The sequence below is a fragment of the Phoenix dactylifera genome, chromosome 1 (assembly GCF_051530095.1).
Source record: "Phoenix dactylifera cultivar Ajwa chromosome 1, Ajwa_hap1_PhDact_Kaust_v1.1, whole genome shotgun sequence".
Classification (NCBI taxonomy): domain Eukaryota; kingdom Viridiplantae; phylum Streptophyta; class Magnoliopsida; order Arecales; family Arecaceae; genus Phoenix; species Phoenix dactylifera.
The window spans coordinates 22783777-22798709 of record NC_143190.1 but is presented as its reverse complement, the minus strand read 5'-3'; the positions used below and the strand labels follow the sequence as shown (position 1 = coordinate 22798709).

Genomic DNA, 14933 nt, shown 5'->3' with positions numbered 1-14933 from the left:
ATAACAAGTAGATGATTGTCTAGAAATACAAAAGATGTGAAGACATTTGGACATTCAAATAGATCTAGGCTAAGCAGGTTGGGAGGAGCTCCACGGATGGGCGGAGGCAGAGCTCGACAAAGATTGATGGAGATGGAGGCTAGGTCGGGGAGGAAAATAGGGACGATGGTCTCTATGGTTGGGGATTTTGTGGGAAGAAAACAGGGATAGGATGCTGGGCTCTAGGTTGGGGGAGGGTTTCGTTATGTCCCATGACGCTTATAAGCATCATCGGTGCTAGCACTATACTTAGGTGTTGGTGTGGGAAGCTTTGGCCTTTGTCGGAGGCCAAAGCGTCGTCATAGTAAGCGTCGTCTTTCCTTAAGATTCTGACGACGGCATGGCTTCGGCTTCCGACGATGTTTATAAATATTGTCTTAATTTTGGATTTCCATAATGCTTACTGGCGTCGTCTTGGTTTAATTTCTGCCAACGCTACCAGAAAACGTCGGCAAATTTTGATGCGGTCACCAAATTGCCGACACTTCTTTTTTGCATTAGCATATAAGAGTTGGAAAATCCTATTTTTGCTGTAGTGCATGAAACTGAATTACGCCACATCAAAATATGTGTTAATTTGACTATGCGTAATTAAATGCTCCAAAATAAGTTGTCAAATCATATTTATAAAATTTATGGATCTTTATATGATGGAGAAATAGGTTTGGTATGGATATTATGTTCCACTCTAGTTTGACTATATGTCTGGCCTAGCCAATAGGGTTGCATGATCAAGAACTAATTTTTTTGAGCTTAGCTAGTTGGGCCTGATCGCAGGCATATTTTCATGTGACTCAAAGTTAGTTTTCTTGCGGGCTTAATAGTTGAAGCTGATCGATAGCCCATAGTGATTGATGGCATGTTTTTTTTTTTTTGCTAGACCGAGTGATCTATACAACATGCGTATGGATGCACCCAATAAAATTAGAAAACAAAATATCATGGAGCTTCCGAAGCAGCTCTCCATCCCCTGCTCATAGGGTACTACTGGCATGGTTAGCCACAAACGTGGCCACCTAATTCGCAGCCCCGTTGGCTTCTCTAAATACATGCTTCGTCTGTACCACCCATCCGTCCCTCATCATCATCCAGATATCGCGAATTAAGGGATGGTCAGCAGCACCGACCTTCGGATCCCCCGGATCTAGCTAATGACCGTAGCCGAGTCACCCTCCAAAATGACTGAATTAGTTGAGAGCACATACTGAGCGTGTCGAAGATCCGCCCAGGCAACTCTCAGCTCTGCTCCAGGAACCGTGCAGTCAAATAACTAACAGCCTCCCGCCGCCACGACCCTGGATTCGGATCCCTAATGACGAAACCCGCTCCACCTTTTGTGCCCTCATCCAGCACCGATCCATCAAAATTGACCTTGAGGAAGCTTGGGGTGGGAGCTCCCAGGTGAAAAACACCGTAAGAGAAGCTGCCGAGGCAGAATGAGAACCCCAGATATCCCGAGCTATCAAAAGTTCTTCTAAGGAGGAAACATGACTAATCTCTGCCGTCTGCGCCCGGGCGCTCTCCGCCACGAGCCTTGGCGACATGCTCTACTCGCCGAAGGTTCGAGCATTCCTTTCCAGCCATATCTGCACTACAACAAAAAAGGCGTTTGCCGACTCTAAATTGCCGACGCTAGATAAAAGCATCGGCAATTTTTTTTCTTGCAACAGTAAATGCCGGCGCTTTGAGAAAACGTCGGAAAAAATCTTCCGCCGACGCTTTTTATGGAATCACCGATGCTTATAAGCGTCGGCATAAGGGAGAAATTCGACGACGCTTATAAGCGTCGTCGGACTTCATATCTCCCACGACAAAACCCGATCGACTCTCTCCCTCCGCAGCCTTAAATCCCTTATCCCTAGCTAGCTCACGCCGACCGACTCCCCCCTCCCTCCGCCGATCTCAGCCATTCCCCTCCTTCGAGCGACCCCAAATCGCGTTCCTCCGCCGCATCTCCTTCCCCTCCTCCCCCTCTCCATTGGCCTCCTCCCTGTGGATATCTCCCGCCTCCTCCGCCGCAGATAGGCATCACGCGGCGTTTGAAGTTTGGAGCCGGCAAGGACAGGGACAAGGCCAGGTTTGGGATCTTCTTCTCTTGCTTCGATCTTTAAATTCTAGATGTTCTGGATCTTTAAATCCGTGCTCGCTTCTCGTCACCACACGTCCTCCGTCGTTGCTCCCGTGTCTATCTTTCCTTTCTTTCCCCACCTCTCGCCCGCTCTGTCGATCTTGATCGCAATCTCGACAGAAAGAAGGAGAAAATGGTGATGTTTACGGTGACTCGAAAGGAGACGTCTCCTTTTGAGGGGCAGAAGCCCGGGACTTCGGGCCTCAGAAAGAAGGTAATGATCGCCTATCGTAGATCTAGGGTTTCTTTGTTCATTTTTCTTTTTCCCTTGTAGATCTTGAGTCCTAACATAGGTGTTAGGAGCTCGCAGCCTAACACATCTGCAAGCATCCCCATGCTTGTGCAATATTTTGGCTTGAACACGTGCCCAATGTTGTCAATCTGGGATAGGCATTGAATTGATAGGTTTATGTCCAGTCCAAAATGTTCTAATTGTCTGCTCCATTTTAGTTGAATTAAACAATGCTGCTATAGTTTTTGTTAGCTGATGGTGCTTTAATATTAAAGTTTTACTACATTTAAATGCCCTAGTGGTTGCAATTAGATTTATTGTTTGGTGATTGAGTGATTCTATGCCAAATTAATGTCATTCGCTTGAACCTTGGCTGATGCTTTCAGCACAGTCTTTTAATAAATCAAACATGCCACTGATATGCAACCTGGCCTATCTGCTTGGAACTTGCTGGTTTGATCTGTTCATATGGATTACTAGAAGAACCAACCTTGCCAAACAATGTCCTGGTGGTTCCAATCAGACCTGATTTAATCAGCTGGTCTGCCAGCTCCTAAACTATTGATGCTCAGAGAATGTCGTTACACATTCAGTGAGTAGACAGACACAATTTATGTTATGTCAGTGGTTCCATGTTTATGCTGGTCTGGCAGCATTTGTTCCTCAAGTTGCAGACATAATAATCTATTCCGTGTTATGATAATCAGAAACAGTTTTTAATATTCTAACAGGTCTTGGATGATGTAATTTTTAGGTTTGGGAAACAAAATAGGTATGCTTCACGCAAGGTCCGAGCAGATACTAGAAAGCGTGTGAAAGGTAGGTTTGTAAAGGCTGGTGAGGCTTGTGACTACGACCCTGTTTTGGCAAAAAGCAATTGAACTATTTTCAAAGTTCTATTTCCCTTTGCAAAGCAACAGGTACTTGGCTCAGGTATAATAATGTTCTTCCAATATGAAGTTTCATTTAAATTTTATAGGCTTGTTCGATCTACAGAGAGCTGAACTTCAATGGCATAAATGCTGGTCATTGTTTTTTGATTGATGAAGCTCCTCCCACTTAATAGGATTCAAAGTTATCTGATATATCATTTTTTTTTTCTGCCTCTATAGAAGCTCTAGAGATGATATATAGGATTCAGATGACGAGACTTCTGCATGAGATTCTTTCGGAAGTTGTTTGCAGAAAGGATAACTTCAATTTCTAGTTGCTTTCTTAATTTCTTTTTTTCTTCAGCATTTGTTGAACTCGTACAGAGTTCCTTCTCTTGGCCGAGGAGAAACGCAGCCAATTTTAATAAGTCTGTCTGTGAGTAATGGAAAACCTGTGCTTAATAAATGCATTCTATTCTTCGAATGATTTTAATAAAATGCATATGAGTTCTTTAACAGTGTTATCTATTCTTTTGTGAGTGCTAATTTTGAGTTCTTTCGTTGCTTACTGGATGCCATCTGATGCATTCCTCTCATGAGGAGAAAAGTTTCTTTTGGCAAAGAACTTGATAATCGTTTGCTTATTATTTATCTCCACCTTTCCGTATATAATGTCGATTTAAGGCTTGCCATCTTGTGTGATAAATGTGACTTGAGTGGTTCTTGGTCATAAGCATGTTTGGATCAGCACAGCATGGTACGTACTTCTATAAAAGGAGAAATATAACAAGAGGAATGGTTTTCTTTTGCAAGAAAAGAAAACGGTGTATCAGGTAGGACCGCCGAATGATAGCCATCGAAAAATTACGTCATGCACGCTGGTAGAACGGACTGTATGCGGAGTCTCATCCATGCGGTTCATCAAATAAACTCAACAGTCTCAAGAGAAGCCCTTCACATGATGGGGCTTTGATTTTGTAAACAGGGTTTAGAAATTTTAAAAATTATTTTTAAAAAAAAATTAATATTCTAACGACGCTTTAAAGCATCGCTAAAATTTTGACCAGAAATCAATTAGCGACGCTTTAAAGCGTCGCTAAAATTTCGACCAGAAATCAATTAGCGATGCTTTTAAGCGTCGTTAGCTACCGACGCTTTAAAGCGTCGTTACTTTACATCTAGCGACGCTTTAAAGCGTCGCTAATTTTGCAATTGCCGACGATAAAATGCGTCGGGAAAGCCTTCGACGCTTTTCGATGCGTCGGAAAACATTTTCTCCACTGTAGCATAGGCGACGCTTTGCCGACGCTTACGAAAGCGTCGGGATGGTTTTTAGCGACGCATAAAAGCGTCATTAAAGGCCAAAAAATGCGTCGCTAATGACCATTATTCTTGTAGTGCTGGTATGCTGTGCAGGACGCTCTAATCGCCTCTTGGCGTATCAATGGGTTGGCCGACCACCAATGGATGGTCCATAAGAACTGATCCCCCTGAGACCAACCCTTCCATAGCAGCCCCGCCGCACGCCACGCCGTCCTCGCCATGTGCACTGAAACAGTGCATTGATGGCATGTTTTGTATTCAAGAAGTAATCTATTTTGGACCTTATCAGGGAATTAATTGTGGCCGTAATTGTAAAAGCCAAAAGAGGGCAGATTTTCAAATATCTTTAATTAAAAATTTATCGGATGTGTTACGTATTTTTTTGACATATTAAGTTGTTTCCTTATAAACAAGCTTTTTGTGAATTCCATCATGAATTTGGCAAATTTACTACCATTACAATTGATAATCATATTTTATGTAAATTTGCATTTCTAATACATTTTATCCTTGATGCAATTAGAGGTAGAGATAATTTATTGGGCTGTCAGTTCACCTTTTATCTTTTATCCCTTTTCGGATGCTCGGGATCGAGTAGCTCGGACGAGAAGTGTGCTGGAGAGTTAGCATCTATGTTGTTTGCTAATCCATTATTCCTGAACATCGGAACCATTAGATGAAAGAGAGCGACGACCACAAGATGGCTAGCAACTTAAATTTTGTCTTATACGTGAAAGCTATGTTAGGAAAACATTGTCTAGGTGCGTATTTCACAATCAAGGCTAGAACAGCTATTTGCCCATTGTTTCCATAAATTAGATCCCACGAAGCCCTTGGAATTTTCACGGAGATTCCACCATGAACAAAGGCTGCATCCAGTTGGATATCTCGAGACCAAATCAAACAGGAGCCAACGCCAACTCCTAGGAGCATAGTACTCTCAGACTAAGCCCTCATCCCGTTGTACGCACATATGTATACGACTCCAACCCGCCCTTCACTTCACCACCTCTCAATCCAACCCTCCTTCCACGCCCTCCCCTTCTCATCAGACAGGAAGCCGGAAGAAAGAAAAATGAGCAATACTACCGCTCCTGCCCCTGACCCCTTCGGCAGGGTTGACCATGGCGACAATGCATGGCAGCTGACTGCGTCGACCCTCGTCGGCCTCCAGAGCGTGCCGGGCCTCGTCATCCTCTACGGCAGCATTGTCAAGAAGAAGTGGGCTGTGAACTCGGCCTTCATGGCCCTCTACGCCTTTGCTGCCGTCCTCATCTGCTGGGTGACCTGGGGGTACCACATGTCCTTAATTCGGCGAGAAACTCGTCCCTTTCTTGGGCAAGCCCAACTTCGCCCTCGACCAGCATTCCCTCCTGAAACAGGGTTTTAGTGGCGCGTATCCTGAGGCCACCCTCGTCTTCTTTCAGTTTGTTTTCGCCGCCATCACCGCCATCCTCGTCGCCGGGTCGCTCCTCGGGAGGATGAACTTCCATGCATGAATGCTGTTTGTGCCCCTGTGGATCACCTTCTCCTACACCGTTGGAGCCTTCAGCGTCTGGAACCCCAAAGGGTTCTTGGTTAAGCTCGGGGTAATCGATTTCTGTGGAGGGTACGTGATTCACCTCTCGTCAGGGATCGCCTGATTTACTGCTGCATACTGGGTAAGGATTTCTAGCTATCAACATAAATACATTTTTGTCCACACTCTCTCACTATGTTTCCATATATTGGTCCGGAGTGCTGCCAGTATGTTTGAGTTTATTAAGTTCCGAATTGAGGTGGCCCGGTACAATAATTTGGGAGACCTGTACGGCGAGGATGGATACGGGCACGAGTATTTTGCTGGGAACATGACAAAAGATGGAAGAAATTAAGAGAGAGAGGAAAAATAGGGGCCGGCTTTGCTCTAGTATTTTTATATATTTTTTCATACAAGAAAATGGTCACAACCACATATGGAACTTCTGTTCTTTTAAACATTAATTTTCTTGAGAAGGGTAGAAAACAATTTACATGTCATACAGGACGGACCATGGCTGCAATTTTAACTTTAACCCCTCATTGGGTAGTCTAAAGGTTTGGGCAACCCATTTGGAATGGTCCATGTAGAGGGGCTCTTAGAAGCCTGCAGGCTAGCTGGACGGGCCATCAAGCCAATTCATGCAAGAATATCAAAAGAAGCACATAATGGATAATGGATTGGATGGTATTTTATGGGATTCAGTTAGTTAATTGAGAATTTTATTTAGAGACGAGAGTCTTTATTTTTCCCTTTCCTAAGTCCCATCTGATTACACCCATAACTAATTTCATTCGAGCAAAACCATAAAAAAATAATCCAGTCTATCTGATGAAAATATCACTAGCGACAATACGGCTTAAGAGTTATCATTACTTTACATGACCCTAATAAAATTAGTCATATGAAAATAGCTTCTTCATTGGCTCCATGATTTTTCTGGCGTGCGAAAAATGTAACATAACACGCAGGTGGGGCCTCGGACCAGCAATGACGGAGAGATTTCCACCAAACAATATTCTGCTCATGTTGGCCGGCGCAGGCCTGCTGTGGATGGGTTGGACCGGGTTCAATGGAGGTGGGCCGTATTCGGCAAATGGAGATGCATCTCTCGCCGTTTTGAACACCCACGTGTGTGCTGCCACCAGCCTCCTTGTTTGGCTCCTCCTTGACGACTTCTTCTTCACCAAACCATCCGTCATCGGCGCTGTTCAAGGCATGATCCCTGGACTCGTCTGCATCACGCCCGCTGCAGGTAATCCTTTTTTAGCTTCTAATTCCAATGCATTTGTAAAGAGAAGTGGTAAATGGATTGGTTTGGACCTTGGGTCTAGCTTGATCTATATTGAATCAAGATCAGCTTCAGGAGGTGAAACGTCTAAATTTAGAGCTAGATGCAAGCCACAAATCTCAGGTTAAACTGATTCGATGGGATATGAATAAAAGAATTTGGATTAGGCTTAAAATAACTCCTGACTGTTTCAATCTTCATTTGGTTGGGGGGGCAGTGCACAATAAATCAGAAAAGGTATTTTTGCATGTAGATATTTGAAACCAAGCGTATACCCTTGCGAGTTTGTTATTTGCAAGGTTATCTTTATAAATTATTTTTTTTATATATCTATTCTTATTAAGTTGAAGGTATTTCAATCATTTCTGTTTTAAACAATTTGTCTCTTCATTGTGATAGATAGCATGCTGATCACATATGCAACAAGAATAATTTATGAGGATATATATAGTAAATTCACAAGGGTATACACGTAAATTCAGATATTTATAAAGATATGTTGCAAAAACAAGAAACCTAATTCATCAGGAAATCATTTTTGATCCAGATTAAAGAAAGTTTGTTGAAGGGCCATATGTGAATTCCATTAAAAAAATATTTTACTCCCTTAATTTGCTCCAAGTCATTCCTCCTATATATCTTTGTTACCTCAATTAAAAGTCTTGGTGCAAGCCTCCACCTCCTAGCTCAATGGACTTGAGTCAGGGTCTACATTGAGCTCTAACTTTAAAGTTCGTTTCATGGGAGGCAGGAGTGGTGCAGACTTGGGCGGCCATCATCTTGGGCATCCTCTCAGGCAGCATCCCCTGGTACACCATGATGATTCTCCACAAGAAGATCCAGTTCCTCAAGCATGTCGATGACACCATGGCCAATTTCCACACCCATGCTGTCGCTGGCAGTCTCGGGGGCATCCTCACCGGTCTCTTTGCCGAGCCCCGGCTGAATTACATCTTTTCGGTGATATTGAAGGCGTCGACAAGTACATTGGCTTATTCTACGGCCTGACGGACCGTCGTGCAAGCGCCGGCCTCCGCCAGTTAGTAGTCCAGCTTGCTGGCATCCTCTTCATCATCTTTGTCAATGTCACCATGACTACCATCATCTGCTTGGTCATCAGGCTGATCGTGCCGCTTCGCCTCAGCTAAGAGGACTTGCAGATAGGCGATGATGCCATCCACGGTGAAAAGGCATATGCACTGTGGGGCGATGGAGAGAAGTTTGAGAAAACCAAACACAACAACGCCTATAACCTCGAGGAGTTTCCGTCAACAGCGCCGGCCAAGGCTGCTCAAATGGTGTGAGGGGAGCCTTGCAATACTGATTGCTGGATGCGAGAAACTTTTCAGATTTTTGGAGAGAAAAGCAAGTCAAGATGTTTCTTGCATGTCTTTACCAGGAGTTGTTTCTTGAGGGGTGGTCCGGCTGGTTAGTCACGTTAGTGTTTTTTTTTTTTTTTTGGCTTTTGGGGTCCATGGGAGGCTGACCCTAAACAAAAATAAAATTACAGATGGGGAAAAGAGGTCCTATCAGCTCCGGCAATTTAATATGAAAACGAGGGATAGCTTCTGCATCACAATGGATGTCTCTGTCCGAGCATTAGCTGCAGATTGATTCCTACCAAAAGATATGTATGGCTTTGAATGCTAGCAGAGTTTTTCTGAACTGCCAGATATCTTTCACCAGGGGATTGAAACTGGGAGCATTAAGCAAAACCACTAACCCAATTGATCACAAGTTTCTGAGTCTCCCTGCACCCAAACTCGTGAAACTTTGAACCAGATTACAGCCGGGCATAAGCCCTCCCATGCAGCTCTTAGCCCAATATTATGCACATTGCAACTATGAAGAGAAATACCAAGCGATCGAAATGGGTTGGAGACCAGATAAGCCTTACCTATAACCATACCATGCTTGTTTCAAGGGCGGGCTGGATGGATGAAATCTCGAGACAACACGGGACAGATAGAATTAAATGGAGCAGGTCGTACAAATTTATAAAAATTATTTTTTTACATACAAATCATACTTTTTTCGCATCGGAGAAGAGACTTATGGGGCAAGTTCGGAGCAAGTTTATCATTACCTGTACCTGCCTTGAATCTATTGTAGGCCGGATTTCTGGGAACCCGATGGGACGGCGTAATCGCCATCTCTAAAAATACTTGTTGCAGAGATTAGCCTGCCCATGTGGTCTCTAAGTACAAATCCCCATATATAGCGGTTGAAGTAAGTCTTCAACCCCCAGCTAAAAGCTCAACCTTTTCAAGAACATGACCTGCTGAACAATTTTTCAGCTGAAATACTCTGTAAACTTTTCACATTTGCCTGAAGGGTGGAAGAAGACAAGTTTTGCAACTTATTCATGTTGTCCACGGAGTTTGGTGAGTTTTGAGAGCAAAGGCGTAGAGCCTGGGTTGCCTCTAGCCAACTAGAAATGACATGGATGACTTTTAGAAATTAAGTTACATGAGTTCACAATCAATCTAGTTAATTTTTTCAAGAAATCAATCAAAATCTGCACCGATTGTTTTGCTCAAGCTCATAATAAATCTAGTTGATTTTCTTAGAAAATCAACCAACATTCAAGTACCATTCAATCAAGAATAAAAATAAGTATACATGCATACATATATATATATATATATATATATATATATATATATATTGATTGTTTATACTCTATTGAAACTCAAAGATTTTGTTGTTATCAAAAAGAAGAAAATTATTGACCCGAAAGGTTTGATTTTGATGATATAGAATAATTGAGTAAAAAGTTTACTAATAAGTTGCTTCGAGTATACTAGATATTTGCACGAAACAAAAAAGACATCCTTCTGTGACTCTCAAATATGGAGAAATGGAACTTGCCTATTCAAAGCTCTGCACAAAAAGATTCGACTCCAAAAATAGCTTGAAGTAAACCTTGAACACTCACATACAATGATAGTATTGCCTGACTATGTTGGCCAACAGAGGGGTGAATTGGGCTTTTTTGAAATCATTAAGTAAATGCAGCAGAATTAAAAGCTTGGTAGATGAATATTATTTCAACAAATAAGTAAAAAGTAAATATGCAAGAAATTAATGCAAGTAAAGCATTCAATGCAAACACAAGAAATTTATAGTGCCAACCCTCTACCTACATCCACTCTTCAAGATGTCTTTCTTGAAAATTTCACTATAATCTATAACCCAGATTACACTATAGTTGTTTTCCAGGTTCATTATCTAACTCAGTTGATTTTTTCAGGTAATCAATCAAAACTTTCAACTAATTATTTTACACAAGTTCACAATCAATTTAGTTATTTTTTTCAAGAAATCAACCAAAATGTAGACGGATTGTTTTACTTGAGCTCACAATAAATCTAGTTGATTTTCTCAAAAAATCAATCAAAATCTTAGCAATCTAATTTAAGATTTGGATGGAGTTTTTTTCTAAGTTTCAATCCCTAAAACTTGCTACAGTAGAGAATAGAAAGAATTAAGTGCTGACTTTATGAATACAACTCTAAGACAATAAATAAAAATAATAATAGTGCTAAACTCTGTTGGTTGACTTCGATTACTCTTGAAAGTGCTTCACCAACTCTTTGATATTGAAGATGTGATCATTCAACTCGCACTGATGCTCTTGAATGATATTCTTTTTGAAGCTCTTCTACTTTATTTTTATTGCACTAGTGGATTTATCTTTGTAATGCTTTTTGCCCTTCTTTTTCTTTGGTGTTCCTATTGCTGAGTTACGCCCTGTTCGATGCGACGTTCGCAGCAGAATTCGAACGGAACGTCGTTCATCGCATGAACGCGCCTCGGATCGCAGAATTCAAAAATTTTTCTGGATCCAAATCCAGAAGATCTTTGAATTCATTAGGGAGGGAATATTAGGATCTGAGGAAGATTGATTAAGATTCATAAAACTGAAACTAAAATCAGAAGAAATTAATTTGAAAATCTTATCTTCAAAAATTATGCAGGTGAAGAACACCCCAGCCTGATGATCTATCTAGGTTCCTATTTGAGCCACACAATTATCCGGCCTCTATAAGTATCCACACGAGGATCTAATCATCTGAGATAAGGTCTTACCGGAATGCTAGCTCCTTGCAAAGACCTCTAATGACTATCATATAGATTAGAAGATAAAAATCTACAACATACCTCCTTAAAGAAGAACCCTTTCTTCTTCAACCTTGCTCGCGATGGAGGAAGAAGAAGGAGAAACCTTGCACGTGGATCTTCCTTGCCTTGCTACCGTGGAAGAAGAGGAGGATGAAGATCCCTTGCTGCCGTGCAGAAGGAGGAAGAAAGAAGAGGAGGCGTGGAGAGAAAGAGAAGAGAATTTATTCATAACTTCTCCCTTGCTACCCTTTTATAGGTTGGGTTTAGGGCTCCTCCTAATCTTATTAGGAGTATGGGACTATAACCCACCCTTGGATTAATGCCAAGTGTCCAATCCTTGTGCTCATAGATGCATGAAATGTGTTTATTTAATCATTGATTAATTTTCTAATCACATTAGGATTCCTAATCTCATTAGGAGAATTAATTGATTTGGGAGCATGCATCCTACGACGCCATGTGGACTTTAAAGTCCGCATAATGTGAATATGACTTAAGTCATATTCATCCTACGACGACATGTGGTCTTTAAAATCCGCACAAACTTTGGTTTAATCAAATTGACCCAATTATGAACCCAAATCAATTTGGGTCGAACCTAATTTGATTTGGCCCATTAAATCAGCTCAATTGCAATCCAATTGCAATCAATTCCACTTAATTCTTCTTCCATTAACTCACTAACACTTAGTGGGTTAATTCAATCACCAATCATATTGATGATTGATTTCTATTATGATTCAAAATCACAATTATAATAGTCTGACTAATTAAATCCTTTATGTGTGTGACCCCGTAGGTTCTATTCTGACTGGTAGTGAGAAATATTGAGATCTCCATCTCAATATCACTGAAACATCTTTCAGTGGACTGAAACGATTTCAGTTCTACTCTCAGGGTTCACTGATCATCAAGTGAATGCCTTCGAGTCTCACAATCCACTAATAACATCTAGCAGTATATGGTGGCAACCCAGCAGATGCAACCTTATTCCAAAATAAACCTACTGTAGCCAATCCGCACTACAAGGACTCGAATGGCTAGGGCCCAAGTTCACATGCTCGTCAAACTACAGCAACCTCATAGTGAATAGCTGAGGCATCGCAGATCAAAGGACCATTCATACAACTACAGCATAAGTAGTCATTGACGAGTGGATAGACATCCATGTTACTACTATCTTTGGTCATGCTCAGTACTTTGTTCTCTAACAAGTACTTGCATAATCACTCCGGTGTCTCTATACCATGGACTCGAGACTCGTCCATCTGTCTAAGTGATCTGTGCACTAATCTCAGTGTATCGATCACCGTCCCTCGTGATGGATCCATCGATCAGGAGCATTTAGAAATTAATCCCTAATTACACATGCCTCAAATTCTCAACTCCTTTGAGGATATGTGTCATCATCTATTAATTTCTTGGACGATTCATGGACACATACAAAACATGAATGAAAAACAAATTGCCCAATCTTATTTATTAATAAGAGTCAAATTACAAATTTGTGCCCCAGATTACAAATATGTGTCAGCCACGTTGGCTTCTAGGGCATACTTCTAATACCTATATATTTATACTCTTTGGAGATGGTTGGAATACTTTTTTAGCCGTTACAAAGACAATAGAGCCATCGTGAGATGAAAACAACTGTTTTTATTCATAAAAAGGCTAGCTGTTACTGTTGACATAGAGGGGTCGACTCGAGTTATCCAGTAGTTGACTCGTAATCTTTAGATGTCATCTTGAACTTATTGTAGTTTTTGTTGTTTTCCATCTTTTTATTGTGGTCATTGAGGAGTTAGCTCTCTTAGTTCATGTGTCGACTCATCAAATGACTGGGGCGACTTCTTACTTTCAAGGGTCGACTCTTCAACGGATTAAGTTCTACAACTTTCTATCTTCTTATTATGGTCGTTCAGGGGTCGACTCATTATTTTCTAGGGTGGACTCTTGTTTGTCTAGAGTCGGTTTGTGATTTTCATGGGTCGACTCACCACAATGATGAAACTTTTTGTTGGGATCCCTCGCACGCCGCAGAAAAATTCTAAACACAGTAGAAAGGCATGCGCGAGATACCGTTCATCGAATGAACGTATTTTAAAATCGTCGTTCGTAGATAGATTAGGATTAAATACTTTTTACATGATTAGGAAGATCAGATCTTCACCTTATACGGGTAGATGATCACCGTAAATCTGATGATTGTGGATTTGTTGAAGGTTCGCTTGAAGCCGCACACACGTCCGGCCTCTACGGGTATCCACACGAGGCAGAGGACCGATCTAAGTTTTTGAATCTTCCCGGGGTGCTAGCTCCCTTGCAGAGATGGCTTTTGATGGCTGAGATCCTCTTCTTTGAATCAACTCTTGATTGCCTTGAGAGGAGGAAGAAAAAGGATGGATCAAAAGAAAAATAAAAAGCCCTTGCAGCCTTTTCTTTTTTTCTTTTTCTTGGAACCAAAGAAAACGGAATAAAGAAGGGATGCACACCTCCCTAGTTTTTCTTTTCTTTGTTTCATGGCTGAAAGGGAGAAAGAGGGTTGTTGTTCACGGCTCAAAGGGAGAGGAAAAGATTCCCCGTATTTCCAAGGAGAGACCTTTTGAAGGGACCCGCATGCCCTCCCTTTTTGAATTATTTCTAAGCATGAGCTCCTAATTTTTAGGAGCTCATGTTTATCTTTTCCTTTCCTTTGTGGCTGAAAAACCCAAAAGAGGGAGAGCCCTTGGCTTCCGTGATGCACTTAGAAATTATCTCATGGCTTCCGTGATGCACTTAGAAATTATCTCAAGGAGGGCCGCAAGCCCTCCCTTTTTGAATTAATCCCTAGACTTGAGCTCCTAAAATTTAGGAGCTCAAGTTTATCTCCAAGAGAGGAGGGGCGTAGCCCCTCCTTTCTTTCATCACGTAAAGCCAAGGAGGGGCGTACGCCCCTCCCTCTTATCCTCTCTTTCTCACGCCCCACTTAATCAAATTATGTGGGGGGTTGGGTCACTTACTAGGCGGGTCTAATCCTCTTCCAAAAGGATTGAGTGCACCCATTTTCTTTCTCTTCAAATCCTAATCTAATTAGGATTCAATTGAACCATGACTCAATTGAACTCTTCAATCCTAATCCAATTAGGAGCAATCTTAATTTATTAGATTAAAATTAATTAGGACTTAAGAACTTTTAATCCAATTAGGACTTATTCAATTTTAGTCCTAATCCAATTAGGACTTTAGAAATCCTACTTCAAGTAGGACTCTATTTTAATTTGAAGTCCTAATCCAATTAGGACTCTAGAAATCCTACTCCAAGTAGGACTCTAGTCTAATATGATCAAGCCCAATTAATTAAATCCAATTGATTTAATTAAATTGCAATCCAATTGCAATTATTCCTTACTCACTAACTCTTAGTG

At 41.4% G+C, this 14933-nt stretch overlaps 1 pseudogene; it reads left to right on the top strand.

The window, feature by feature from the left end:
* The first annotated feature begins 5669 nt into the window (after nt 1-5669).
* LOC103708035 (ammonium transporter 2 member 5-like) lies at nt 5670-9729 on the top strand (annotated as a pseudogene).
* The last annotated feature ends 5204 nt before the right edge of the window (nt 9730-14933 follow it).